Source organism: Eubalaena glacialis, chromosome 9 (genome assembly GCF_028564815.1).
Source record: "Eubalaena glacialis isolate mEubGla1 chromosome 9, mEubGla1.1.hap2.+ XY, whole genome shotgun sequence".
NCBI lineage: Eukaryota > Metazoa > Chordata > Mammalia > Artiodactyla > Balaenidae > Eubalaena > Eubalaena glacialis.
The window spans coordinates 7,585,270-7,602,809 of record NC_083724.1 but is presented as its reverse complement, the minus strand read 5'-3'; positions in this window follow the sequence as shown (position 1 = coordinate 7,602,809).

Below are 17,540 nucleotides of genomic sequence, written 5' to 3'. Positions count from 1 at the left end.
TCTACCTGATGTCTGTCCAAAAGGCCCGACTCGATGAGCACCCCAGCATCTGTGCCTTTTTTTGTTGAGACGGGGCCTGGTTTCTGAGTTTGTTTCAGCTGCGAGGGTCCCTGGGGCGCCTCTGCAGGAGGCGGTGCGGGAATGGCAGAACACTACGTGGGCAACCAGCTTCCCTGTCTTCACTCTTCCCACCCAAGCCCCAGGGGTGGAAAACAATCCACACTCGCCAGAAACCTGACTCCGCTGCCGAGCTGGAAAAGCTGGTTCTGGAAGGGAAGAATGGGGGAAGGGGTCTTCCGAGGCCCCAGGGCCGCTGTCTGGGAGCTGTTCTCACCAGTCAAGTGGCCCTTGGCCTCCCAGGACGGTCACTTGGAGGTTCTCTCTCTGGGAGATGGGCTCTGGCCAAGGCCACCTGAGCAACGACCACTGCAGGGTCTTTGGCGTTCCAGGGAGCCGCCGGGAAGGGCAGTCCGTGCAGACGGTGGGGAAGGGGAGGGGGCGAAAGGGCTCAAACGCTAAGGGTCCTTCGGGCTCTGGGCTAAAGCCCTGGCCTAGCAGCAGGACTTGGCCAGCGCCCGGGGCCGCGGGGTTCGGCCGGCACGCATCCGAGCACCGCTGGGTGCCTGCCCAGCACTGTGCCGGCCGGGGCGAGAAGAGGCGGAGGCGGCCCGAACCAGGGAAAGGGGAGGGGGCCTGGCCGCCGCTGGGCCTCGGGGACGCGAGCGATCCCAGCGACCGCCTGGCCCAGAGTGGCGATTCCTCCGCGGGGCCGCCAAGCACGCGCCCAGCTGCCGGGAACGCGCCGCGTGCGTGCGCCCAGCTCGCCGCCACCGGCATCAATTCCCGAGATGTCTGTGCATGTCTTTTTCTTTCACTAGAGGTTGCTCACTTTCACTTCTTGCTTCCTTTCCGCTCCTCCGCCAGCTCCGTGAGCGCGTGTGCGTGTGTGGGGGGCGCGCGCGCGTGTGTGGGGGGCGCGCGCCTGTCCGCGCGCTCCCGGCGGACGCTCACCCCGCCCGCGGGCAGGGCGCTCGGGGATGGCCGGGTCCCCGCCGCCTGGCGTCAGGCGCGACGTGGCCCAGCCGCCTAGCCCCCTATGGGAGCGTGAGAACCGGTTCCGACAGCCCCCAAAGCCCTGAGCACCCTGCGTTGCCCTGGAAGATGGGGGTCCCAGGTGGAGCAGGCCGGAGAAAAGGGCTGGCCTCATCGCTGCGTCCCCCCTCCGCCCTCACCGACTTCTCTCACTTTCTGGGTCTTTAAAAAAAAGTAACAATTCGCCCCTAAAGCTGCTGCTACTTCTCCCGACTCCAGAGGCATCTCTCTGGGCCTCTCCACTCCAAACAGGAAACCAAGGCCAGGATGGATGGAGCCTTGCTTCACTGAGCAGGAAGCCACATCCTGTGGAGGCCAGAGCCTTTTGCTTGAGAAAGTAGGATTTGGATGGGGCTGAGAAGGGCCTCTTCGGCTTCCTTTCTGGGCCCAGCCTGCTGGCCTCCTTACTGTTCTTTTAGTGCGTCTTGTGCGGGGGTCCCACCTCAGGGCCTTTGCACAGGCTCTGGGCTCCAACAGGCCAGAGACCTCCATTCCTCACTAGCTGTGTGACTTTAGGCAAATGACCTAACCTCTCTGAACCTTCATTTCCTTGCCTGTAAAATGGGCTCATAATAGGATGTTTGAAGGTTCAAAGTGATGACCAAGGACTGAGCAGTTAGGGCACAGGGAAGGACATTTGGTGGGCCCAGGGCAGATGTGGGGATCGGTCAGAAGCCCAGTCCCTGGGCTGGGATACCTCCCCTCACTCCTTCAGGGAACCTCTTTACCACCCATCTCCCCAGTCCCTGCCAGGTCTTCTCAAGGCCTCATTGGCTGAACTTCACCCAAAACAATTCCCTGCCCCAACTCCTGCTGTGAGGACCAGCAGGAGGCAATAGAAAGGGGACCAGGTCAGGAGGCAGGAGAACTGGGTTCAAATTCTAGCAAATTCTGCCTCACTGTGTGATTGTGAGCGAGTTGCTTGGCGTCTCTGTGCCTAAATTTCTTTCTGTGTGAAACTGAGGCAGAAGGCTGCCTGGCCTACATCTCAGGACCCTTGGTAGACAAAGCAGGCTGTGGGTGGGATGTCATTCCAAGAAGCGAAAAGCCTCAGATGGAAGCATGTTGCTGCTGTAATTTACACCCATCCTCAGAGCATCAGCTCAGCCTTGAGGAATCAACTTGTCAGCTGGATCTAAGGGGTCCCTGTCACCTGTGCTAATGGAAGGTGGCTGGAAGGCCGCTTCCAAGAAATGTACAGATTGATGGGTTCTGCCACTCACAGCTGGCCTTAGTCATCAGTTCCAACAATGGGGGTGCTTGAGGCACTGTAACAGCCCCCGAAGGGAGTATACTGCGGGGAGAAGCATCACGTACTTCGCTGATGAGTAAGGCCTTGGCCATGGGCTATGGTCCATGACCTTCCTCAGCCCTGCCACTTGGCCCCCACCTTGACTCTCCTTTGCCTCAGTTTCTTCCTCCTAAGTGCCAGCCCCTGAAAGTCCCCACGTGGGCTCCATAGAAGCCTCCCGTGCCCCGGGTTAAAACTGCCATCTTTCCCCCCCAGTTCACTCCTCCTTTATTACTGAGATCATCACATGCTGGGAATCACCACCGATTCTTCAAGCCACACGCCCATGGCCAACTTGTTTGCTCCAGATAGAAACACCAGCATTGATTTTGCTGCATAGTCATTGTAAAACTGCAAACGATATAAAACACGTACATTGAAGAATGGAAGTTCCCTCATTATTTGCCCTCCAAAAATAGCTACTGCCCACATTTCGTGAATTCTGGTATCTGTTTAGACTCTCTCAGTTATAACAGGCAGAAAATCCAATCAAAATAGGAATTACGGGTCCATGTAATAGAACAATGCAGAGGTGGCTGTGGGTTTCAGGCATGGTTTGATCCAGAGGTTCATGATGTTATTGAGGCTCTGGCTTGACTTCTCTGCAGTTCTTTTCCCTCTGCCCTCCTCATGGTGTCAGCTGGTCCAGTTAGGGTGGTAGCAGTGGCTGCTGGGGTCCCAGATGTTATACTCACACTACACCATCAGAGGAGGCAAGACCAGCTCATTCTTGGTTCCCAAGTAAGAGTGAGGAATACTGTTTCTCAGAGGTGTTCTGACCCAGCCTGGAGGGGATCAAAGAAAACTTCCTGGAGGAGGTGGGGCCTGAACTCATGTTGAAGAACCACCTGTCAGGAGATTTGGAGCCCCTTTTATGTATGAGAAAGCAAAGTGCCCTTTCACCTCTATTGAAACTTGAGGCTCAGAAAAGTTAAGTCGTGGGACTGAAGAGGCTGAAGTGGTCCAGAGGGACCGCATGAAGCGGGTCAACAGGTCAAGCTCCCATTTTGCAGACAGATCTGGGCCGGAGCCTCAGGTTGTGTGGCCTCAGGCAAGCCGGCCTCATCTCCCTGAACCTCAGCTTGCTTACTCACTGTGAAATGAAGGCAGCAACAGACCAGCCTTCGGGGTTATTAGGAGGGTTAAGGCCCATCCCTCATAGGCACTCAGGAAACATGACTTGCTATTCATATTGTTGTTATTGGTGCCTTTGTTATTATGGCCACTTTGATAGAGACTCCTTAGCACAGTGCCAGGTACCCGGCAGGTGCCCAGGAAATAATAGCTGGGACCCTGATCATTATCCCCTGCTCCCTGGGGCAGAGCAGATGTGGCTGGGCCCACCCAAAGTCCACTTGCCCAGCAGAGTGACACCATCACCGTCAATGAGCAAAGAAGGTGAGTGGTGGGACAGGCCCAGCCTGGGCCCAAGCTCATGGGGAGCCGGTCTCTCCAGCAAGGTCCTTCCTGCACCTGCTCACAACCCGCCCACACCAGTCTTAGGGAGGTTTCTGGGCTGGGAGGGGTTGCCCCACTCCGTCTATCCGTCAGAGCCTGGTTATGTGTCTGGTTGACCAGCTATGTGTCTTTCCCTGGCAGGTGAGCCATTAAGCACCAGGCCCCGAAAGCACTGGCCTGCAGTCGCAGCATTAAGTGTATTCGCAGCCATTAGCAAGAGGCCCCAGCCTGGCCAGTCAGGGCGAATCCTCAGCCCACCCCTTGCCCCCGCTCCCTGGCGGTTGCCTGTTAAAGCTACATCCTCGGAGGGGAGAACAGAGGCTGAGAAGAAAACATGGGGCTTCTAGGGCCCACGTGGACATTTGTGTAGGTTGTTCACTGCACAAAGGTGCTGCTCAGGGGGCAAGTGGAGCTGCAATTCAGCCAGCCCTCCGCTTCCCAGGCTGTGGGACCTGGCTCAGGCTGCATTCCACACAGGAGGTGGTGCCCTTTTCTAATCCGTTCAAAGGAGCCTTAGGGGAGAGCTGTGGCCTGCGTGGGCTGCAGAAAGAAGCTATCTGAGAACTCGAGGCCTTATGTAGTCTTTTTTTTAAATTGCATTTTTAGGGACATCTTTCTAGAGTACAGTTCTATGAATTTTATCATGTGTATAACTTTGTATAACCACCATCACAAGTAGGATACAAAACAGTTCTATCACCCCAAAAAACTCCCTTGTGCTATCCTTTCGTAGTCACGTCCTCCCCTTGCTCCTAATCCCTGGCAACCACAGATCTGTTCTCCATCATTTGTCTCTTAGAGAATGGAATCGTGCAGTATGTGATATTTTGAGATTGGCCTTTTGCGCTCAGCATAGTGGCCTTGAGATCCATGCAAGGTGATGCGTGTATCAATAGTTTGTTCCTTTTCATTGCTGAATAATAGTCCATGGTCGGGATGTACCATTTTATCCATTCACCCACCAAAGGAATTTGGGTTGTTTCCACTTTGGGGCTTTTACAAATAAAGCTGCTATGAACATCCATGCCTCTGTGACTATGAAGATGCCTGTCTCTGCATGGACCTAAGTTTTCACTTCTCTGGGATAAATGTCTAGGAGTAGTACAGCTGCATCATAGGGCAAGAATATGATTAACTTTTTAAGAACCTGCCAGACTGTTTTCCAGAGTGATATACCATTGTGCATCCATATCTATAATGTATGAGAGTTCCAGTTGCTCTGGACTCGTCAGCACTTGATATTGTCAGTTTTTTTATTTTAGCCATCCCAGTGGGTGTGAAGCAGTGCCGCATTACACTTTTAATTTTCATGTGTCCCTGATGGTTAACAGTATTGAGTATTTTTTCATGCATTTATTTGTCATCTGATAGATCTCTGATGAAGTGTCTATACAAGTCTTTTGCCTATTTTTCAATTGGACTATTGTGAAACTATTGAGTTTTGATGGTTCTTTATATATTCTGGATACAAGTCCTTTGTCAAATATGTGATTTGCAAATATTTTCTCACAATCTGTGGCTTGTCTTTTCATTCCCTTAACAGTTTCTTTTACAAAACAAAAGTGTTAAATTTTGATGATTTATCCATGTTTTTCTTTTGTGGATTGTATTTTATTATTATGTCTGAGAACTCTGCCTAATCCCAAGTCCCAGAGATTTTTCTCCTATGTTTTCTGAAAGTTTTATGTTAGAGATTTAGGTCTATGATCCATTGTGAGTTGATTTTTTCTTTTTTTTTTTTTAATATGGGGTGAGGTAAGGGTCAAGATTCCTTTTTTTTTTTTTGCATGTGTCCCACAGTATTAAATTAATGAATGAAAGGCACAAAGGATCAGGTAGCAAGGCTAGCAAAATGGGGGAGATCAAGATTGAGTACTAGTCAATGGATAAAGGATTTTTTTTCAGCAAATGATGTTAAAACCATTGGACATTCATTTTTTAAAAAAAAAATGAACCTCAACCTAAACCTCATACCTTATACAAAAAAATGACTCTCAGTGGATCATAGATTTAAATGTAAAAGGTAAAGGACTCCAGCAAACCCATCTATGTCGTAGGAGATTCCCAGCCCAGCTCTGCTGTCGGATGACATAGGAGTGGTGAGAATTATATGAGCATATAGGGTAAGTCAAGTGAGAACCTTCTATGGCCACCCCTGACCTGTCCAGGGTTTGAGAGAACCAACATTTATCAAACGTGAACCCTGCACCAAGTGTTCCACTGAATGCTTTCTTTGCATCCTCTCATTTAATCCTAAAACAAATCAATAAACTTTTAGAGGTTGGTGTTTTTGTGCCCACTCTATGGATAAGGAAATTGAGCTCAGAGAGGTTAAGAAACTTGCCTAAAGTCACAAAGTAAATGGGGAAGCGAGGTTTTAACCCAGGTGTCCACCTCTGCTAGAGGCAGGCAGGGCACAGTTGGGCCAAGCTAATGTAGAGTTACATTGCTGATCTATCACGTGGTTATGGGGCCTTGGTTGGGGTGGGGGGGGCAGGTATGCTTTTCTCCCAGGATTCTGGAGAGATTAGAGGCCCCCATTCTCTGGAGAGCCTTAGCTGAGTCCCCTTCATGCTGATGCCTCCTCCTGGATGGCTCTTGTTTGAGGGCACTCACCAAACCCATCCCCAACAGACGGAACCGTTGCAGGCCTGATGATGGCGGATGCCTCCAGGCAGCGCATGCGCATGACGGCATATGCCAGTCCCGGGCTGATAGGATCTTCCTCCCTGCGCTAGGGCTCCCTGCCTCCTGTGACTGGTCATTCCAGCCCATCGGCCTTTCCCTCGTTCCTAGTGCATCCCCACCCCCACCCCTTGCCCAGCCTGTAACCCCCTACTTAGGGGGCCCTCTCCACTTCTTCTCACTTGTTTAAACATGACTGCTGTTTCAGCATTCAGCTCAAGTGATGCCTTCCCAGCAGCTCCTCTGAGCTCTCCCTCTTCCTGCTGCTGATAAATACAGTCTAGTCCCATATGGTCTGAAAAGCTGGCATTTGGCAACATAGCCTTCTAGAGATGCATGGGCCTCTCTAGAGCCTTCTAGATGCACCTAGAGATGCATCTGGGAGCAGTCTCAGCCCCAAATAGATTGTGAGGGCAGGGACTGAGTCTTTTTTTTTTTTTGGCCGTGCCACGCAGCTTGTGGGATCTCAGTTCCCCGACCAGGGATTGAAGCCAGGCCACACGGCAGTGAAAGCCTGGAATCCTAACCACTAGGCCACCAGGGAACTCCCTGGGGGCTGAGTCTTAATCCCCTCTGCTGGGCCCAGAGGAGACTGGCTCCCAGCCCATGGCTCAGGGTCCATCAGACCCATCTCCGCCACCTCCTTGCTGTGTGACTCAGTGTCTGGCATGCCATAAACGCTCCATCGATGGGAAGAGTTGCTGCTGTTGCTTTGGGGGCTGTTATTTTTATTCCCAGGATGCCTCCTAGAGCGGTGGTGTAGCCAGGTATGGACGGTGAGAGGGTCCGCTGCTCTTGGAGGGAAGCAAAGTCCTACTGCATCAGGAAACCTTCCCTCCTCCCCACCCCCACCCCCGAACCCCGGCCTGGAACAAGCCCACCACACCCTGCGGGCTCCACGAAGCTCCCTCCAGCCAGGGCTGCAGGCTCCTAGGGGCAGGGTGGGGGCGGGGAGAGGGACCAGCTTTTAATTCTTTTCCCCCTTCATAGCCTGGAGTTGACCCTAGGAGTGACACTGAAGGGGCCCCAGGGAGGCTGGGGTCAGGCAGAGGGGAGCAGCCTCTTGCCTAATGAAGTCTGCCCAGAGCCCAGACCTCCTGCAGCCTAATTAGATTTTATGATCCTGAAGGAGGCACCCTGGATCCTTGCTCACCTCCAAACCTCATCAGCACCCGGCCTTGTCCAGTCCAGGCCCTGCATCTCAAACACAGCTCCTGCTGGCAACCTGCCACTGTCCCTGGCCTCCGACCTCTCCCACCTGGACGCTGCTCCTGCCGCCTCTCCTGTCTCGCCCACTCTTGATCAATGCTGGGGATATCTTTCTAGAACACAAATCAGATCATGTTCCCCTCCCCCCTCCCCCCACCCCCAGACTCCCACTCCCTTCAACAGGGGCCTCTCCATCTTTTTATTCACAATTATCACCTGGTGATCCTGTTAAAATGTAGAGGTATTGGGACCCATCCCCCAAGAGTATGACTTCCTGGGTCTGGAGCAGGGCCCAGGAACCTGCATTTCACAAGTCCCCCTCTAGGGCTGGGGACAGGAGCCCAGGGTGTGGCTCTACTCATACTCTCACATTCTGGCTCAAAACCCTGAGGCCACAAGGATATAAATGTGAACCTGGCCTTCCGGAGCACTGTGAAGGTGTGTCTTCAAGGAAGGCGGCTAGGACAGGTTTGCACAGAGCAGTTTTCTAGCCAGGTTACTAACTTGTCAATGTCTAGACAGTTGGTACATGGACCTCCATTTGGCCTTGGGTCCCACAAATTTGAGGAGTAGTCCTGCTTGGCTCTCAGCTCTTTATTGCCTCATCTGCAGGATAAGCTCCAGGGGGCTCAGCTTGGCTCAGCTCTGACCCCCTCCCTTCTCCACATTACCCTCCAGCATCTAGCTTATGGTCTTTGAAAGCACCAGGCAGCTTATCACCTCTGTGCCTTTGTACATGTTCCCTCTGTCTGGAATGCTCTTCTCCCACTTGTCCCCTTGGAGAACTCCTATTCATCCCTCAAAACCCAATTTAGATTCCATGATTCCTGAGGGCCCCTCTGTGCCCTCGCCCCCTTCTCTGGTTGCACATACCCTGCTTTGCTATAACTATTTTGTTCGGTTCCTTTTCTGGAGGCAGTTTATCATCTTTGCCATAATGGTTTTAGATTTGGGAGACTTGGTTTTGCCTCTGGCCCTGATACTTACCAGGGCTCTGAACTTGGATGTTGTCTACCCACCTCTCTGAGACCTTTTCATTACTGATAAAATGGGGATTAAAATATTACCCTCTGCATTGTGTTGCTTTGATGTTTAAATAAGATCACACATGGGTGGGGCTTGGCACAGTGCATGGCACAGAGTTACTGCTTCGTTATTTTGACGTCTTTCCTGATGTCGGGCAAGTTCTGTGAGACCAGGGAGTGCATCTCCTCATCTTTGGACCCTTGGGAGTCCAGGATGGGACTTCTCCCAGAGTAGACCCCAGGAGGACAAGTTGCTGGGTAGCTCAAGGCTCTGCTGTTCTGCCCTGTCCCTGGAAACTGTCCCCACTTTGAGTGCCATCTTTGACCGTGCTTAGGGAAAGGGCCTCGTGTCCCTCTAGGGACATTCATTGGAAGTGAGAAAAGCCAGCAGGGCCCATGGGGTGAGAGAAGCAGGGATGGGGGCGGACGCTCAGCCCCAGCTTAGGAGAACAGCTGTGTAGTCTGGTGTGGTTCCAGGGTGCCATCCCCCATCCCATCTCCTAGGGTCCTGCCCAGTGTTGGGGGGAAGACAGCGTGCCCGGGCGGCACGAGGACTGGCCCCAGCTGCAGAGCTGGAGCGAGAATCTCTTGATCTCTTGGCTGCACCAAGAGGCGGAGGCAGCCGGGGCCCTGGAGATGGTCTCCATGACAACTGCTGCCACTCACTCCCCATCTCGGATGTAAATTAGTTACAATTTTATTAGTGTGCAGAATTTCAAGAGGCCGGATCCTGCCTTGGAAGGGAAAAGGATGGTGGGGGGATAGGGAAGAGTCTCCAAATGCTTCATACTCCCGCAAGGGCCCCAAACCCCAAGGTAGGTCCACGGAGACTGAATTGGGCCGCACGCCCTCATTTGTCTGGCCTGTCAGCTGGTCTGGACTGGGCGAGTCAGCCTCTCTCTGGAGAGGAGGGGACACACAGGCCCAGAGCACCAGCAGTGGGCCCCGTGCTTTTCGAGCCTTGTCTGGCCTCCTCCTTTTGGCAGCCTGTCCGCCTCCCCACTTGCCAGGGGAGGCGGCTGAGGGCCACAGGGGTCATTAGCTGGTCCGAGGGTGCCCGGCTTGTCACGACCAGGCTCTGCTCTCCCCTCTCTGCTCAGCTGCCTCCCGATGGGGGGGTCAGAGGTCACTGAGATGCTGCTGGGCACCAAGGCAGGCAGGTGAGGACATTGCCAAGAGTTTGGGTTTCTGAGCAAATGGGGGGCCCTGGGCGCCAGGAGTCAGCATGCGGGGCTGCTGCAGATGTGGCCGGGCGACGCCCGAGTCACGGCTTCCTGACGTTCGATGATCTGAATCACACGTGCAGATACACAGGCGTGCACACACACACATTTTCCCCCCCAAGGAGGGAAAAAAGGGACAAATGTGTCTTTTTCCTAAGGCTGTTGTCAAAATTAGTTGCGTCTCCCAAGGCACATCCCACCGTGTGTGCCCCTGAGGTGGTACCGCTCCCTCCGCTGTGGAGATCAAGCTCTGGAGGGCAGGGCCCAAAGAAACAGCAGACCAGCAATGCCCCCTGGGCTCCTAATTGGGGCTGGCTTGGTGGTGGGCACTGAGGTGCCCTCCCAAGGGCAGAGGAGTTGGCACTGCAGGGGCAGGGTGTGGTGCCGAGGGACAGAGGGCAGGAGGGGATGAGGGAAAACTCCAGGCAGGTGTGAACGGCCGAGCCAACGAAGGAAAGAAAGCCGAATACAGGCTTGGAGGCGCGCGACAAAGCCTCAGCGAAGGCTCAGGGCACAGGCTATCGGGAGGACGGATGGAAAATGGATGGGGGGCTGGACAGCGGACTAGATGGGGATGAATCGGAGATGGATGGGAGGCTGATGGGAGGTTGCATAGGAAGCTGGATGGGACATGGTTGGGAAGATGGATAAACTGGATAGATGATGGGCAGGAGGAAGGATGGAAGGGCAGGTGGGAGACTGTTTCACACAGCGGTGAGGCTTGTGGGCTACGGCCACACGCGCTGGGATTCAGACCCCAGCTCGTCCATTTAGTACTGCTGTCACCTTGGACAAGTTTTCATAATCTCTCTGAGCCTCAGTGTTCCAGACGGGAGGGTGGATGCAAGATCAGTGGAAGAAGCAGTAAACTGGGGGCTCATGCATGTAAAGCACACAGGAAGTGCTTAATAAATGTTCACGCTATCATTTCATCCCCGAATCCCGAACTCGGCCTTGGGGACATGGTGGTGAGTAAAGAAATGCTGGGGCTGCCCTCGGGGGCTCGAGTCCATCGGGCGAGGTGATCAATCCTGATGCAGGGCCCCTTGGGGTGGAGAGAGAAGGAGGGGAAGAGGGGAGGAGAGGGGTCAGGGTTATGGGATCTGTATCCCTGGGGTCTCAGGACAGGGTCAGGGCGTTGGCAGTGTTCAGGTGAAAGAGAAGAGGGCCTGGCTCTGGAGGTGCCAGTGCAGGGCGGGAGGGAAGCCAGAAGCAGGGGCGAGGAGGGCGATTGTGGTTCACGCAGGGAAGAGGCAGGCTGGACAAGGTGGAGACAGACAAGGTGCTTTTCAACGGGGGGTGCTACTCCAGCTGTCTCTGCCTCGCTCAGTCAGTATCCAGGACCTGGCCCACCCCCGCCTCTGGACCTCAGTTTCCCCAGGTGTACGTGGGCTGGAAGATTCCTAAGGGTGCTTCCAGATTTGGGGACAGTCTGAGCCTCATCAAGGTGGATGGTAGCACGGACCTCTCGCTCCTCCTTGGGAGTGAGCCGGCCATGGTGGCCGGCCCCTCCTAAATGCACTAGCTGGGGCTTGAATCCCAGCGCATGTGGCCATAGCCCACAAGCCTCACCACTATGTGAAACAGCCCCTCCCGATAGGGATGGAGAAGCACCAGCCAGGCCACAGGCCTGCGCTCCCGAGGTCCAGCCCGCACGTGTGAGAGAGATGGAAGTATTAGGGAAGGATCTACAGGAGGAGAGCATCCTGCTGCTTTGACAGGGCTCTGTGTCTGTGGAACTGTCCATCTGTGATTAGATCATGGCCCAGAGGCTGGGCAAGACCCTGTGGCAAATAGGCCCCGGGTGACCCTGTCCTGGAAACACGCCCTTATAGATAAACCACTGAGTCTACAGAGACAGCGAGACCCCTCTCTAACTCCATACTGCCGGTTCCGACGTCTGCGTGAGGGTGACGGGCTCCCTGAGCTTCACCCGGGTTCAGTGTCTGGCACCAGGTGCGTGGTAGATTCCCTGCGAGGCGAGGCCACCTGCCCATCTCCCAGTACGTGGAGACAGAAGCCCACGGAGCGAGGTGGCAGCTCCGGCTGCTCCCCCGCCACCCCGTCTCCTCCATCCCCCATCTCACAACTCGCCATATTTTGTGGCCTGAGGGCTGAGAATTCTAACAGGCAAGAGCAGGGATGGGACCGCCCACCCTGTTCCAGTCATGTGTCTTACTAATTATGCCGCACACCGGAAAACTTAATTAAATCGATGCTTGGTGTGTAATCTCAACTAGTTTGGAAGTAGGGGGAAATCAAACAAACAGGCACACGGCCCTGCCAGCCTGCGCCACCTTTGGCAAAATCCGGCTGGGCCCGGGATGCTGAGGGTCGCGGGCACTTGTCCTGCCCGGCTCAGCTGGGGTGGAAACGCCTATTTCCCTCTGAGCCCCTAGAGGAAACTCCTACTCCCTGGACTCCCCAGCCCTAGAGACACACACACACACGTAACACACATAAACAAACACACACAAACACACACGTGCGCATACACACACACCAGGAACTACGGGAGGGAGCCAGATAGCCAAGGGGACGGGGAAGGTGGGAAAACCCTATGAAGCAAGGGCTGCATTCATGGTTAGCAAGACAGTAGGATAAAAATATAAGGAAATACAAGGAAAGGCCAGATACATATAAATAAAGTCCAGTGTCCGATTCTCCTGGGATTCATTTCCAGGTCACTCTAATCCTCCTCCTCCTCCTTCTTTGTGTCCCTCTTTGGGTGACACCGCTGCTCCGTGTCTTGCACATGAGGGCGCCCAGCTGCAGGCTGTGTCCCCCGTGGGGACCAGGGGGGTCCGAGAGAGAGGGAGGCCACCCCCAGGAAGGGCATCCCGGTGCTCAGGTAGGGATGTGGTGGCAGAGGAGGGGGCGACGGATGGGAAAGGGGCAGGAAGACGGGCAGGGAAGAGCTCGGCATGCTTCTCTTTGACCCTGGTGTGGGGTTTTGAACCGTGTACTCTGTCAGCGAAGAGAATGTGAAGAAAAACAAGAGAGGCATTCTTCAGCAGTGGGAGGAGCTCAGAAGTCACCATTTACTCAGCTTCTTCAGCCGTAGCACTTAGCGGGAGCCGGCGTGGGCCAGGCACCCGGGGCACTGTGCGCGGGTCAGACAGGCCCTGCTCCAGATGACTTGCCGTCCAGGGCGGGAGACGCGGAGGGAACGAGGCAGCTGCAGAGACAGAGGGGGCCGCGGGCCAAGGCCTGCTGGAGAGTCCCTGTTGCCGGGCGTGGTACCAACAGCTGGCAGCGTTACTTCTGACCCCTCATACAACAGCCTCCAGAGGCAGCTGCCATCCCCGTTACAGCCTGGGGAAATAGAGGCACAGACAGTTAAGTCACTGCCCAGGGCTCCCTGCTTGTAAAGGTCGCAGCTGGAGTGTAAGCAGCGGCCTCTCATTGGATTATATCTGCTGTGGAGAAACAAGGCTGCAGGGAAGGGTGGTCAAGGAGGCCGTCTCTGGGGAGGGGGCTTTTGAGCTGGGACTGACTGACTGTGTTTGCTCTGGGCTGGGCACCAGGCATCCCACCAGACCTCACCGGAGCCCCATTTTCGAGATTAGGAGACTGAGGCACAGAGGTTAACGGATGGGCCTAGGTTCTCAAGGCCAGGGAGAACAGCTTGGGGCTCTCAGGACCTCAATCTGCCCCCAGCCCACTTGGCCGTCCTGCCCCCACAAGGCCGTGGCCACTTCCTGGCTCAGAATGAAAAAGACGGGGGAATGAGAGAAAAGAGGCCTTGCTTCTCAGAGATGTGAGGTGCTTTTCCCGGTGTCACCGGGCCCTGCATGGCCTGACTGTCTGTCCAAGATGCTGGCGCATCTGCCCACTGCCACGGGGATGGCCCTGCAGGCGGCAGGTTGCAATGCGCTGGGACTGCGGGCCCCTACGCTGCTAAGGAACCAAGGAGGGGTGGCTCTCACTCCCACAGCTCCTGGGCCCCGGGGTCCCTCGGCCTCCCTGCCTCCTCCATCCACCCAGCCCTTGCTAACCCTGGCCCAGGAGCCGCAGGAGAGCCCCGGGGAACCTGCTGGGATTGGTGTCCGCTGGGCCTGGGTTTGAATCTTGTCGTGCTGCTGCCAGTCCTGCTGCCTCAGTTTCCCTCTTGGGGAACACTCCTCGGAGCTTTGGTGGCTCCTCACCACTTGGGTTTTAGGTTCATGTCATCTCCTGGGAGAGGCCCTCATGACTGCCCTCTCCCAACCCTTACCCCGCTGATCTCTCTCTTCCTTACTTGCACGCTCACAGGTCCAAGAACTTCTTTGTCCACGTGGGGCAGGCACTTTCCTGCCTTGATCTCCCCAGCACCCGGCACAGGCCAGCCCAGAGAAGGTGCTCAGTAGATGTTGGTGAATGAACGAGTCAATCTGACCAACAGGGACAGCATGGGTCTCTCCCTCTCCAGGACATTCTGAGTGTTAAACTAAGCGGGATGTCAAAGCTTAGCTGGGGCTGGGCTCAGGCCCTGGTTACATAACTAGCGGGTCTTCTCCAAGGAGCCAGACCCTAACCTTGGCCCATCCTTCCTGTGACCTGACCAAACACTGGGGTGCCACCTGGCACAGGCCGGCTACTCAACCCAGACAACCCCAGCCAGACTCCCCAGTATCCAGGGCCAGAGGTTAGGGCGGAGAGCTGGCGGGCTCTCCCTCAGAGCCCCAGGGACGGTCCTCCCCCCTCTCCCCCCTACCCTTCCACTCCCTGGTCCTCCCTCCTCCCTCCCTGTCCTCCCCTCCCCCCCTCACGCTCCCCCTTCATCCCCATCCCTGCCCTTCAGGGCCCTGCTGGCCTAGATCTCCCTCTTTCTCAGGTTTCTCTCACTCCCTGCCTCTCTCCTTTTCTCTCTCCAGTTCTTTCCTCCCCACCTCACCCCGTCCAAGGGAGGGGCCGCCAGGGGCCGATGATTTGCAGCTCCCCAAGCAGCCATCTCTGCAGCTGCACATCTGGGTCATTAGGACGCTCTGGAAAACCGGGCCTGCCTGAGCCCCTGCTCCCGTCCCTCCTCCTCCCCCTCCTCCTCTCCCCAACCTCCTCTCCATCCTCCTTCAACCTCCCACCCTCCTCCCCACCCTCCTTCCTCTTCCTCCTTCCTCCATCCTCCCCCGCCCCTCCCGAGCTCAAGCCAGTATTTTTAGCTCGCTGCTGTGCATTAGCGTGCACGGGCGCTCCTGGTGAAGCCTGGATGAGGCTTTATCTGTTGTGACAGCCCCAAGGGCAGCTGGCAGACTTTTCTCCCTCTTAAGTTTGGAGCGCGCTCCCTCTCCCGCGGGTCAGAGCCTCCGCTGGATGGGGGGGTGGCAGGGTCTCGGCCGGGTTTGGAGCCCCCGCGCCGGGTCCGGGCCGAGAGCTTTCCTCTACCTCCCCCTCCCTGCCGCCTCCCCTCCCCAGCTCCCCCTCCTCCCGCCTCCTCCGCGGGCCTCCGGGCCTTTGTCTCTGGAAGACTCCGCCGCGGAGCCTGCCCGCCGCCGCACGCTGGGCTCCCGCGGCCCCGCAGCTCTTCCCTCCCTTCTCTCATTTACTCCTTTCCTTGGGCTGCTTCTCTCAAGGTTCAGTCCCTCTCCGTTTGTGCCTCTCCTTGCTTGCCTCCATTTCCACCTCCCCCTTTCTCTCCTCTCCCCACATCCCTCCTCCCTGCCTTTAGGGAGTGGAACCGATCCCTGGGTTAGAGCACCGACCCCAGCCTCCTTGCCTGTCTCTCTTCCCTTCCGCCCTTGGCAGGTCCCTCCTGGACCGCAGCATGGGGGGATTGTGACGGGACCCTGGGGCTTGGGGGTTCCTGGAGCCCCCTTCTCCAGGGTTAACCTTCAGGGGGGCCCACCTGGGTGCCCAAGCCTTTCCAGGACTCCCTAGGGTCCAGCCTGGCCCTAGTGGGATGTGCTGCTACCGGCTGGGAGCCCCCAAGACAGCCCTGCTCCTGGGACTGCCCCGAGTGTCCCGTCCAGGTGGCAGAGTCCTCCTGTGGAGGGGCGGGGCAGGGAACTCTTCTCAAAAACCTAAGTGTACCTTTGTGAATGACCATTTAAGATAAGCAACCCTTTGTGCATGGCACTTTACAGTTTCCATAGCTCTCTGTTCATTGCCACAGCAACTGTGCACCACAGACCCAATTTTATTATCCCTCGCGATAGAGGAGGGGCCAAGCGCCTGGGGCACAAGACACCCGGCCAGTCTGGGTCTGACGCCCGCAGCCCAGGCCTTGCATCCCCCGAGCGCTGCCTTCTACATTAAGCGCAACACATTTCAGGGGGGCTCTGAGCCCCAGAGAGGCAAAGTCCCTGCCCAAGGTCACACAGCCCAGGCTGATGCAGGGAGAAGCGGGGTTTGGGGGCTCAAGGGCAGGGAGCCTGAGGCCCTGAGGGATCCTACCGCCAGCCTTCTCGGTTGGAACCCTCACATGCCTGTCCTCTCCCCAGGGCAGCTGGGGGGTGGGGGCTGAGGGAGCCACCCTTTGGCCCCCTGCCTCCCCTAATCCCAGGGCTGACAAGGGATGTCATGTGGAGAAAGCCCTGGCCCATCTAAGACCCCCAGTCTCAGCCCCCATCCCCGCTCAGGCCCCCCAGCTGTACTCCGGGCACGGCTCCCACCCCCACTCCCTGTTCCCCACCTCCTCTGCCTTATCTTGGTCTCTCCCCATCCAGCCCTTCAGGGCTCTGCTTTCATGATTTTCTGATTCTCACTGCCAGGCTGGCCCCTCGCTGGTGTCCCTCTTTCCCTTCTGTCACCTCCCCCTCTCTCTGAGCTCCTCTCCCCAGCTTTCAAGCCTCCTCCTTCTCTCTGTGTGTTTGCGTTGCTGTCTCTCCCTGTCACCCAGCCCTCTGCTCAGTCTGGATCTCTCTCTCCCTCCCTCCCTCCCTCCCTCTCCCATCCGCTGTTTCTGCCTGCCCCCAAACACACACACACACACACACACACACACACACACACACACACACACACAAGACACATGGAGACACACACACACAGAGCCCTGCCCATCATCACTGCAGCAGTGATGGGGTGAGGACTGGCCCCAGGAAGAGGCAGTGAGAGGGGACCCCATGCCCCCAACTCCGGGAGTGCCTCCTGGCTCAGCCTAAGCTAAGCCTGGGGTGGGCTGGGGTTCCAGGCTCCAGCGGCTTGGCAGCGGCATTTTCTGAGGCTCTGGGGCAAGCTTTACCCCTGACCAGGCTGAAGTTTCTGGAAGGCGGGATCCCCAGAGTGCCCTGCCAGTGGTCACCACGTTGCAGGGACCCAGCAGGGGAGGGCAGCTCAGAGGGCAGAGGGGTTAGGTCCGGGCTGGGACCCCAGAGATGGTAACAGCGAAGGACAGAGTAGCCAGGTGACCACCAGGCCTGCCTCAGAGGCGCCTGGTCCTCCAGGCCCTGGGTCTACCCAGCGTGTGTGGACACGGCAGGCCTGCACCGAGGGCCTGCCACACCAGAGTTCTCAGGTCCCCTGCTCCCCTTCTCTTCCCCCTGTTCTCCTAGGTACATGGGAGCCTGGGCCCTGGAGTCCAACAGTCCTGGGTTCGAATCTCACCCCCTCTCACTAGCTGTGCAACTTTGGGGGTGA